A 13250-nucleotide genomic window follows, 5' to 3' on the forward strand; every position below is an offset into this window, starting at 1 on the left:
GATGGACTACCCTCGACTGGCTGATGACATTCAATGTTCGGTGCGTAGCTGACCACATCCTCGATGTCCTACTAACTATCCGGTCAAGTGGCATTGCTCCATGGGCTCATTCATCCGACTTTTGCACCTTAAGATATGAGCATCATTCGAGTAACCGAATTTAAACGTGGCCGCCATTCTATCCCATCAGGGCACATCAAGTCACATCATTCAGGGGCCATATCCGAGGCGGTTGGCTACGTGCCATGATGGAAAGTCACGAGGTCATTAATTGCGCCACATGCATGATAGTGTTCACCGTCGTAACCACTTGCACACTGAACAAAAGGCATGTCTACTGTCAGAGCTATTTAAAGATTCTTATGCATCTCCATATGATGGGATATATTTGAAATAGCCACCTATCCTTACGTCATTGATTTTAATCCTTCTATAAATAAAGATAAATGTAAATCCCTTCAGGTTGGCAAATGCATACGCACATGCATGTAAGGCTAATACAAATGCTAAAATTCTACTTCTCTCTCTGTTGAGTAATATCTCTAACTTGAGTGTCGAGGGTCCTGGAGCAACCTCCGACGGAACTTTTTTTTTTGCAGGTCTCGCATCTCTGGCACTGGTTGGAGATAAGCACTGGCTCTCGCAGCCAACCTTCGCTCTCGCTCTCGCTCTCGGCTTCTTCGGTTATGCACTTTCTCCGGTGATCAGCCATCCTCTTCCAATTTTCCATCGTCCGACATTCAGGCGCAGCGACTCAGCCCCCGATCGACTATTCCATTGGTGACAGGCCGCAATAGTTACCTCACCCTCGAGCTCAGCCTAACAAGCAAGGCCACCACTAGCTGTGATGGGTTGGCCTTCGGCAACCTTGCCCTTGAGGTGGTCTGCAGTCGTGGCCCCATTGAACCCAAGGCACCATTAGAGGAGCTCATGCTAGTGGATTGGTTGTGGGAGCGGTGGAACTCGGGGCAATGGGCCGATCTAGTGGACCTATGGCTAGAGCACATGTTTGGTTTGCCTTCATAGTTTTTTCTTCTACTTGATGTCTTGCTACTGTTTGATGAAATACCTTAGAATCTGTTAAATGTTCAATTCTCATCTAGAGGTTAATGGGGATGTTGGACATCTAAATGAATGCCTATATTACAACCCATAGTGGAGAGCATAGGTTCGGTTTGTGTATATAGTCTTTTCTTCTAGATGCCATGCCACTGTTTGATGAAATGCCCTTTGGAATTTATTGGATGATGGTTTTAACTATCTCTATTTTTTGCTGAGCTATTATATCTATATCAATTTTGGATGGATAACTATACATGGGTTGAAATGATTTTTGTAGGATATGGCTTGCTCGAGCAAATGTTGGGTTTAAGCTTATATATCACATTTAGCCCTATAAAGATGTGATGTAGATTTGGCATGGTCGGTCAAAGGCTCTACCAACAAATATGATGTTGATTTGGCTACGTTTATCTGTTATTTATTCAATATTTTGTTTCTACTTTGAACCGGCGAAGCGTAAGAGAGAGCTTTAGAGCTCTTGAGTGTATATCCATGCAGTTTCGAACATCTCTTCAGAGCTTTAGAGCTCTTGAATGTATATCCATGTATTTCATTTGGTTGGTTTATGTCATCATGTAACTGCTGTGGAGAATTATTAAATTGTTTATACTATATACATCATTCGATTGAAGAATTGATCTGGATATGAGACTTTGGGCCAAAATTCGTTCTTGGGTCTTGAATGGTGAGTGGTGTTTGCGTGGTATTCTTTTGGTGTGAGTTTGAAGTTGGTTTGGCGCCTTAATGAACGGGTGACCACATCAACCCCTGGTCCAAAAGTTTTTAGGGCTGTGTTTGGTTTCAGAGAAAAAGATCAGCAAAGGAATGGATTTCAAGTGCAAACACTTCCATAGAAGAATCTACGTGGGTCTTTGCAATTAGTGTTTATTGCTGTCAGAAATCATCTCCATTGACAATGTGCCACAAAACACAGTGAATTCCTATTAGCAAACCTGATTAACCCCTAAGCAAGCGATAGATAGTGCTTGCATATTTTTTCAAAGATGTATCTCCTGAATTTTTTCCCTCAAAAAGCTGTTGGCACTGTTCCTCAGCACCTTTCTACGTATGCTTTGGCACTGTTCTTTAGCACCTTCTCTTCTTTTGCTTCAGTTCTACATTTTTGTGATTGTTGCTGTTTCTTTTCTCCGGACTCTATCGGTATTTGCAGACTATTACTGCTATGGAAGATAGACGTCCTCAGTTTTCAATCTATTGAAGTATAATGTGTTGAGAGTTGGCGGCTGACATGGGATATATTACAAATTTTAACTGGCAGGGAAGGGACCAGTCACAATGGGGATAATCCATGTTACAGGATTAAAAGTACTCTTTTCTTGTCACAGTCATTACGCCTGGGATCAAAGGATTTATGAGTTGGGTGCTGCTCTGAAGACTATTTTTGATTCCTATGTAATGACTCCAAAAGCGCACTCATTTGTATTTCTTATTTTGGGAATGCAGTCTTCTTGTCTGCATAAGCTAGATTCATTTTGTGTAAACATTTTTTTTTTAATGTCCTAAAATAATGGCCAGTTCTAATTGTGCTATTTTTCTAGAAACAATGGGGATAATCCTTGTATTTTGGACTTGGCCTCTGAAATTGTATCATCTGACGTTTAAATTTTTCTGCTGTTTTTCCAGTTCACCATTCAACTATCTCTTAGCATGCTTTGAGGTCAAACAATTTGAGATTGTTGTTCCTGTTTGTTGTTGTGCTTGGATCCTGCTATTTTTCCAGTGCACTTATATTATTCCAAACCTACTTAAATCGGGTCGTTCGTAGGTCCAATTATGCAATTGGATCATAAAATGCCACCCTTGGTATCCCAGACTCGGGTTCAGAACATAGATTTAATGGTCCAACCAAATAGATAAGTATTGTTGGTGCGAGATTCCGTAAGGCATCGGAATGCTAGAGTGGAGAGCGAGGTGAGGGCTCTGAGAATGTGACCTGCAAAAAAGTTCTAATCAGAGATTGCTCTGATGGAGACCTTTCGATGCTCAAGTCAGAACTCTCGTTCAACAGATGAAGTAGCGTAAGAGGTAAAGTAATAGCTTATCTTTTTAGGATCTTCTTTGGGCTTCCTTTTATGGACGGAGGTAGAAGCTTTGGTTGGTAGGTTGGTTGGCACAATCCCGTCCGACTAGAGCACAATTTGTGCGTAGTTATAGAACTATCATTCGAGATTCTTGAGATATAACGGTTGTTATTGCCTTATCAATTTCACGCTAGTTTTCACCTAGTTGGTACTGAATTTTGAATTGACATGCCAATTGGTGTCAATGAACCGAGGACTGGTCAGTTCCAATCAGGAGTCAAATGCCCCATGCTGCTTCCAAATGAGAAGGTTAGGAACTGGGGTCCCGCTCGATAGGGGAGAGATAGGTCAGTCGGATGTGATCGGCTAATGATCATCTCTCGATTGGACTGAGTTGACCATTCGAACATGATGTCAATTCATCATCTTAGCCTACAAGAGTCGGCCGTTGAGAAGACATTGGCAGTCATATATGAGAATTATCGAGTGACAGTCGGTGAGTCTTCATCAGCTCCTAATGCTGATTGAATGAATGTCGAAGACTAGTCATCGATAGAGTGATAGTGCTTATAGCCGACTAGGGGTCAGCGAGGCTTTAGTATGCGAGCTTGTCAAATTTGGATATCCTAGACCTTAGGCTAGCTTCTTTATATCATCGGCCCATACGAAATTTTTCCAAATAGATATCATGATGTCAGGTTGGGATTGGATGGACATCGACCTTGAGTCAGGTTTCAGCATTGTATTATTAGCCTGATCAAGAGAATAGGTATCATTGATGCCGAGATAGGATCGAGCTGACATCAAGCTTGACTTGGATTCGGAGCATGGGCTTAACGTCTCGACCAAGTGGATAGGTATCATGATGTTGGATAGAAATTAACGTGATATTGAGCTTGACTCGGATTCGAAGCATGGGTTTAATGGTCTGACCAAGTGGATAGGTATCATGGTGTCAATGGAGATTGGGACAATATCGAGCTTAACCTAAGTTCAGAGCATAGGTTTACCAGTTTGAACAAGTCGATAGATATAGTTATCAGGTGAGGTTCGAAGAGATATCGAGCTTGACTCGGGTATGGATTTAACGGTCCAACCAAATAAGTATCATGGTGTCGGATGGAGATCGAGGTGATATCGAGCTTGACTCAATTTCAGAGCATGAGCTTAACAATCAGATTAAGTGGATAGATATCATGTTGCAGGGATGGAATCGGACGGACATCGAGCTAGATTTGGATTCGAAGCATGAGTTTAACGGTCTAATCGAATGGATAGGTATCATGATATCGGATTCGGATCAAGGCGATATGAAGTGCACCCAACCAAATTGAGTTGTATGATCCTCCATATTTGAAACGATCTAGAACCAAATCATAATTGAGCCATTTTGACCTCCATCGGATTTGAAATGAACTAGACCTAAACCATGGTTGAGCCATTTTCATCTCTATCCAACATGGAATGAGTTAGATTGAAATCAAAATGTAGTCATTTTCTATGGAGGGCTTTGAAAATTAAGCCCAATTAATAACGCAATAATTTCCATGGTGAATGATCTATCCAGAGAATTGAGATATTTGCCTCGAAGGCAGCCACCTTAAGATCTGTCCAGAGAATTTAGATGGTAATTAATAACCCAATAATTTTTATGGTGAATGATCCAATTGATATAAGGACCCGCAGAATCACACCAATTGCCTGCTGGAATCATGAATATGAAGTGATGAGGATAGCAACCAACCTAACTGAACATAGAATGCAGAGAGAAGATAATGAACTCAGTTTGGAGATTGTGTGCTCAATTCCCTGTGGGCTGTGGTGGTTCCATGGATATGCTTGCAGTTCACCAACAGATATGCTTGCTGTTAACCAATTGCTGAGTTATATATGGGGGTTTTATCATGCTGAGCTTTATTGTTCTTATCCACAGTTTAGACAATCATACCCAAAGAGTACTAGCTAGATCATTCATTTATTAAAAATTTGGCATGCACCACCGGGAACTCAAATTTCTTTTTTGAGTTAAGAAGAAGTTCAACAGCATCAGAATAAGAATACTTAACAAAGTTCTTCCCAACTACATCCTGCCAATAAATTAAAAAAGAAAACTATAAAATGCTCTTGACGATGTTCATCTGAAGACCAACGCACGACCCTGGTAGTTGTCCGGTGGCAAAGATATAAATAGCCCCCGCGCCACTTTGAAAAAAAAAACATCAGTCTCCCATCATGAACTCCCAAATTGCCAAGTTCACCATAATCAATCATCGTTACCTGAATCAAGTTCACTAGATGGTAACACATGCAATCAGAACAGTAATGGCTTAAAATTAATTCAGATATGCTTTGCTTTTTTTGCTCCACAACCCTTTGAAGAGAAAAGAGAAGCCAAAATTCTTTTTTTTTTTTTAAAAGCCCAAGATCAGGACTTTCAAAAACGAAACAAACTCTATTTTGACTTCTTTCCATTCTCAACATAAACAGTGGGTAGATGAAAACCAAAATCCATAGAGATCAAGACACGACAAGTAGTGGATAGATGAAAAAAAAGACTTAATATCTACAATAGAATGATCATAGAGGGGATGGGGGTGGCGAGGCTATTGGTGTGGGGAGGCCACAGGCCCGCGGATGGGCACGGTGCAGTAGTTAGGGCATGCATGGATAGGAGAGGGGGACGCTTGGAGGCAGCAGGTGAGGGGATGGGGATGGCGAGGCCGCCAATGCAGGTGAGAGGAGGGAGCCCAGCAGCAACAGGAATGCAGCTGACAAACGAATGGATGCGGGGTATGCATGGATAAGGGAGGGGGCGTCTAGAGTTAGCGTGCGAGGGATGGAGATGGTGAAGCCACCGATGCAGGCAAGGGGAGGGGAGGCCACCCACATAGGGATGCAGTAGGCAATCGGATGATGGCAGCACATGATTGGACACATCGATGAGAGGAGAAAGGCAACAGACAAGAGTTCAGGATGTTTGAGCTTTTCCAATGAAAAAAAAAAAAAAGAAGGTTATGGGTCAACTGATTTAGTAATCGACTGAAAAGAAATTTACTTTCATAATCCTATCTAATCAATGAGCCGAGATATACCATACTCTCTAATAAATTATATTTAAATAGCGCCATAGCAAAACCCATATATCTCCCATTGAGGTCCCATAAGCTGTTTTATTTGAGGCAACTTGGAATCAAATAACTTAGTTTCCAAAATACACCTATAATTTCGAACCAAAATCTTCATATTGAAGATGAGGAGGGTTCCCCAGGAGAATGGGTACCAATGTGACCAAGTTGAGCTACCTCCAGACCTTGTAAAGGCTCAGAGGTCTCACCTTCAAAATTGATGTGAACATTAATCCTATCTTTTAACTGATTAACATAAGTGTGACAAGTTAAAGATAGAATTCCAAGTGGCATAATTGAAGAAGCAAGACCTATACTGGAGGATGACTTGGACTCCGAAGCACTTGATCCTGAGTCCACAAGCCTAGATGCTCATCTGACCATATAAAACAGAGAGATCCGGTATCATGAACTACAGGATCCAACCGCAGTTGGCTTTTGTTCAATAATATCCTTGACAACTTCATCCACAATAAGCACCTTTATTTGAGGAAGGAAATCGGACCCAGATAGAGGGGTAGCCTTTGAAGTCTTAGGAAGGGATCTTTTTCTCTTCCCTTTAACAACAACCACATTAGAAGACTTAGTGCCATGCCATCAGCTTGTACTGGTACGACATCCATCTGTTGAGGTTCAGATCCTTGTTTTGGATGCACTTCAGCTAGCTAGTGGTGCATAATGCAAACCTGAGAAGGAGACATTCTTTAGCTAGCTAGTGACATTTCTTCAAGCCCTTCTGTTGCTGCATCCAAGCACTACGAATTTGGGCATGAGAAGGAGATGAAGTAGGGCATCAACAAGTTTTCGGCTATTGGACAAAAGGAATCAACACCTTGGCTGCTTGAATCCAGGCCCATAGGCTAGTTTAGTATCCACCATAACAGCTTCTAGACAACCAAAAGAATCAACCCTAGCAAATCCTAGCAAAACCCATATGAAGGAAGGCCTTTGTCCATTCATCAAGGAACAGAGGGGTCCCAACCTTAAAAGATATCTTCAAAATCTTGTCCCACTCCCACATTTCCAAAGGTCAATCAGAAAGATGAAGCCAAACCCTAGTATACCAGATCAAATCCCTATCTAGTTGGAAGTGCAACCTCCAATTTTCAAGTGCTAGCCGCTATCCAGCTAAGAACCAAGATCCTTTTTGCAAGAACACACTCCTTAACTTCTTCAGATAAAAATTCAAAGAGAAGCAACCCATCTGAGCAGAACGAAATGTGGAAATCATCCTCCTTGTTCCACTGATCTCTTATCTCTTGTTGAACAAAGTCAAGAGAAAACCACACTCGAAAAACTTATCCAAAAGAGTCAATTTCCACCGATGAAAAGACTGCTCAATCTCCTATGCTGAGAATAACACCACCTAATGGACATGAGCCTCAAGTGCCTCAATCTCCTTAATCTCCTCATCAGTCATCTTCGAGGTCTCCCAACAAAATTAACAAATGCCTTGGAACACTAGGATAAAGACCTACCAACTTCTTATGGCCACAAAGTAAAACATTATGGAAATCTCTATGAAGGTAAAGCAACAGCCTCCTTGGCTAGCAAATTGGTCCTCTTAGCCTCCTCCAATATAGAAGGCCCCACCAAAGGTGAGCAATTACAAATGTTCCATCCAATTTCCCATCCACCGATGGTCTAAGCAAAACTCTCATGGTAGACTTTCCATTGTTGGTCATAAGCAAAAAACAGTAGGATATGAGTCTATGAAACATCTAGGTCTCATAACCAAAAAATTCTTTTGTTTTACCACCTATTAGCAAAAGAGATATTGGACACATTGTTAGTTGAAGAGAATAGTGATCTTTCGTAGACTTCCCTTCTTTTTGAGAAGACAATGATCTTTTGGATTTTTACATTTTCACACCTATGCTATGTTACCAAGTCTCATAGCCAAAATATGTACCAAGTCTTACTAGTTGAGTCAAGTCACAATCTTTAGTTGTTTTCTCTTCTTAATTTGAAAAGTATTTAACTTTCTGAATAATAATATTTTTATTTATTGTGCCTACTGTTGAAAATTTAGTTTGCCATATTTATATCTTTGATTTTTGTTTTGTTTAATGTTATGTGAAGTATTAAGATTTACTTTTATATTTTTTTATTTATTTGATTTGTATATAAGAAAGATTATTTTCTCAACTCTATCTGACCCATCTCATCCAACATATACTCTCTAACTCTACATACATGCCTAGCTCCAACACAGATATGGATAGATATGGATATATGGTTTTTAATTATAGGATGAGTATAAATAATGGCATACTCAATCTATACTCGACCCATACTAGATCCATTGTCATTCATAGTAGGAAGGAGATTTTTAAAGAGTTATATATGCATGTTGGGTTCATGGCAAGTTTACCATTACTCATACCTACTCCCAATCCATTGCATGTTAAATAAAATCTACCCTATTAGGATCGGGCCGATGGAGTAGAGTAAATTATGATGCTTAGAGGAAATTTCTATTAATTCACATAGTTAGCATGAAGTTTGGTTGGCCTAAAGTGGAGCTTTCGAAGAAAAAGCTCCAATTCGCTTAGGCCTACAGAGAGCTAATGCTATTTCAGTGAATTGGATTTTATTTGGCCTACTTATACCAAACAGACCCTAAATCTAGAATTATCTTGGCTTGTTTCTTAAATACTAAAGAAGCAAATCGAAACTCATTTGACAACCCTACTTATCTCAACCACCGTAAAATCCCTAACTATCTTACCTATGGCCCTGAGTCCAAAACAAACAGCCTTTTTAGGCCTGAGCTAGGTCCAACCCGTGCCAGGCCATGTCCAACTCTAAAAAGGAATAGTTGCAAGGCACTGGGGTGCAATTTTTTCACATCAAAACAGGCTTTAGAGGAACCCCAAATCGGATAAGATGTCACCTCAATCCCTCACTGATTCTTGAAGCTTAGGTTCAAAAGGGGCTTTCCAAGTTTAGCCTATGAGAGGTTAGCTTTGGTTTACAAAAAAGAAGAGAAATTATTAGTTAAAATCATTGTACTATATGTATCTTAAACCATCTAATAAAATATCATCACATTATCAAAAAAATTTTTTTTTTTCATTTAAAATAGTGAAAATTGCCAGCTAGTTAATATAATTACTAATAAAAACTTTTTATTTAAAAATTTTAATAAAATTTAGATATTTTTATATTTTTTTAAAAAAATAGATGATGTGATAACTTTTTATTGGACTGCCAAATGATAGAATGGTTACAACCGATAATTTCTCGATCCCTGTCCCAAACGACTCGTCACCCTTTCACTGACTCTCATCCTCCTCCCCTTTTAGGGTTAGGGTAAGGGTTTGCCCTCCACGAGATTTTTCTGCTCTTATTCCACTTATTCGAATAGATTATGGAGATGGAGTGGTTGACGGAGCTCCCCCACCCATATATGAATCGACGCCCCAAGAAATAACCAAGGTTGGGGTGGGATGTGGCCCCACAAACCCCCGAGGTATTACACCCTCTGCTTGTCCTTCGAGCTTGTTTATTCTTTTTCTTATTTTCTTAATGTTAGAAAATATATCTCGAGATTCGATTCATAAGAAGCTCAGAACGAGATCCAAGATGACGAATGGAGTCCAACGAATCTAAGAACAATACAAATGGAGTCCAGATGGAGAAGATATGTACGAAAAGGCAAAGAGCTGGACTGGTAGGGCCCACGAATGACAGATGGGCCCATAGGGCCGACAAGCCCGTAGGTGCATAGGCCTTGCCCAGGCCCAGTCCCGAGTGCATGCGGACTAGCCGCGAGTGTGTGCGGGCCCGACCCAGCGGACCCATGGGTGCAGACCAGTGCCTTCACGCGATCCATGCCCCATGCATGGACCGACGGCGTTTCACATAGTCTATGGTGGATCAGATGGTGTTTCGAGCTAGTTTCTCATGGCTCACAGTGGCTCTCATAGACCAAGGTATGATTGAATGGCCTGCAAGGCTTGTGGTCAAGATCCAATGGCTGTGAGCCATTTCAAGTGATCAGAGGATGTGCAGGGTCATGATACAATGAGATCCAACTATCAGTTTTCAATCTGAGGTGTATTTGGATGGCCGAGAAGCTACAGAAGTCCGATCCAGAGTTTGATTTCAATCTGAGTTGGGTTTTAGGGCCTTTAAGAGACTCTATGGGCGAACAAACTGAGAACATACAGAGAGAGCGGCAGAGAGCCATAAGTGGAGGTATCAGTGTGAGAGAGGCTCGAGTAGCCGTCAAAAGGATTCCGATAGAGCATCAAGTGTACGCAGCAGGTAGAGCAGATGCTGTAGAGTACTGACAAGGGATCAAAGACCCAGCAGAGCAGCTACAGAGAGGGACGATGTAGTAGTTCACTCCACAAAAAATATCCAGAGGCGTCGAAGATCTTGATACTAGCAAGTCTGTGAGAGGATCTCCTTGGGGGATTTGAGAGAACTTTTGTGAGGATAGCTTCTAGTTGAGAGAGGATGGTATATAAAGAGTTGAAAGTAGGTATCTCTTCTTGTATTATTTTTCTTTCATAGTGAAGCTTGCATGCCCCATGGAGATAGTGCTTGGGTTGTTCTACGTACTTGATTGTGTATTTTCTATTTTATTTTCTTCTTTTTTTCTGCTACAATGCGAGTGGTATCGAAAAGATCCTGTGGTGGTGATGTCCTGGCCAGACATCTCCAACACTTAATTTCTTATTTGATTTTGTTTATCCCTGTGGAGATTTCTAGATCTATCGATTTTGATGTTGAATCTAGTAAGGGTTTGATGTTTTCTAAGCTAAAACCTGGAATCGAGTTTTTATGAACTTTTGTTTGCATGGCATATTTTATTAGATTTCTCTCTTCTTAATTTTAGTTTTAGATTGGTTAACTTCTGAGCTTTTGTTGCATGTTATGATCTCTTTTTATTTTTTATTTCATGAATTGATGGATCCTATGTTTTAGTTCTAGATGTAGATTTTGGATTAATTATGTTGCCACTGCAATCCAGCTCTTGGTCGGAGCGACTAGAGTTGAGAAACAAGCGCATCCTTCTAGAAAGATGACCTGCAAGATAAGTTCTTGCCAGAGTTGGCTCCGATGGAAATCTTCTGATGCTTAAGTCAAATATCAAAAAATAGAGAGAAAGAGCATGTGAGAGAGATAGTGTACATACTTGGAGGGTCCCTTTAAGACCTCTATTTATAGATAGAGGCAAAAGCCATTTAGGAGAGCCATTTTCAATTTATCCCAATCGATTCGGATGCATTGTAGCGAGATTTGGGATCGAGATTATCAGAATGTGGTGGTTATACCTACCTTACTTACTTCAGAGCCAACTGGGTTATTTTAAATTTGAAAAGAGGTGCAGAACTCTTAGATGGGATCTGTACTGACCACTAAGCTTTAGATCGATAAGCGGCATGGCAAGTGGAGATGAGGGCCGCTCCGATGCTAGTGGCTAAGATGTGTAATTAAAATAGAAATCAATGGATGATGTAAATTGGCTTCTGAAGTTGGGATCGATTGAAGTTGGGATCAATCGAAGCTAAGATTGATGATCGAAGCCAGAACTGACAAGATTTTTTACCAAAAAGCTCCATCCGAAAAGATCGATTAGTGAGCAAGGATCAGTTGAATCTGAAATTACCAAGATCTTCTATTACCTCATTATATATTGAATGACCTCTTCCAATGCAGCTTTATAACCCCTTCTAAAGTTTTACAATTATGGGATGATGAATATACCACTAGGATTATGCTCATTCATCCTTGATAGTGCTGTGGTGATAACCCAGTATACTTCATTGGTTTATATCTTTGGTTTGGATAGCATACTATATCCCAACATATACTCTCTACTCTCGAGTTCGGACTAGAGCTGGTTCGGATGAAGGGAGTACTTAAGTTTGCTTTATCAAAGACATAGGGCATAGGTCTTTATATTAGCTAAAATGGCATCTGCCCTTAGGCAAAACGAAGGGTCATGTCGGGGGTTAATCATGACCGAGGGAGACAGAGTAGTTTACGAAACTCGAGGAGCGACATGCTTTATTTTTAATGCAACTCATAAATGAGTGGGCTATCGATTTCTAGTAGCTAGTGAGGATGTGCCAGATGTCGACCATCCATCGATCGAAAGTGATTCGATATCTATGTTGTACTGCTCCCATGTGCCTATAAAAGGGAGACCATAATCTCTTTTTATTCTTCTTCCTATGCTTTCAAGATTTTCTCTTCCTCTTTCCTTTGTCTAGGTCTCCAATTTTCTCTGAGTGCTTTGAAAAGTTCTCCGCTAGGCTGCCTCTTTCAGTCTCCATGGGTTGTTGGTAGTTTTCTTTGGTGACTTTTTTCGATTAATCGCTCCCACTTCTTGTGCAACATGGTCCTTCTCTCCCTTTATTGATTTTCTAGTCTTTTTCTTTTATTTATTTCTATTAGTCTTTCAATCTTTTCCTCCGTCTATCCATTTCTTTGGCTCTTTCTCTACTTCCCTTCACATCTCTTTCTTCTAGTTGTTTTGTTCATTCTCCAATGGTTGGTTTTGGGAGTTCTAGTGAGAATTGGTCTTTTGGGTCTCTTCCTTCTTCCAGAGAAAATCCAATAGGTTCGAGTGTTGGGTGCGAAGTGAGTCTGCCCTTCATGCCTGATATCATTGGGTTCATATCGGACTTAGACACTCTGAGTTTGATTCGGGCCCAATTCAGGTTTCAATTTTATTTGAGTTGGAGCTTCTGAGGCTAAGTGGTAGGATCGAAAATTCTTCTCCTTGTTAGATTGGCATGTATGAAAAAATATTTTGGATCAAACTTAGACTGTCCATCCATCCTTTCATCATAAAGATTTTTCATTTCTTCAACATCTCCCTTGGTTCTGTTATTCTAAACTCTTTCCATTTCATTATCAGCTTCATCATCCTTTACGTCTTGGCCAAAGTCAAACCATCCGTCTCCCTCTTTCGATCTTTCTATAGCATAAAAAGGTGTATCGGATATTAGTGGTATGTCTCTCCTCAAAAGGGAGTCCCTATTTTGACAAAAGGGACCCC

This window comes from Elaeis guineensis, chromosome 9, assembly GCF_000442705.2.
Source record: "Elaeis guineensis isolate ETL-2024a chromosome 9, EG11, whole genome shotgun sequence".
In the NCBI taxonomy this organism is placed as follows: Eukaryota; Viridiplantae; Streptophyta; class Magnoliopsida; order Arecales; family Arecaceae; genus Elaeis; species Elaeis guineensis.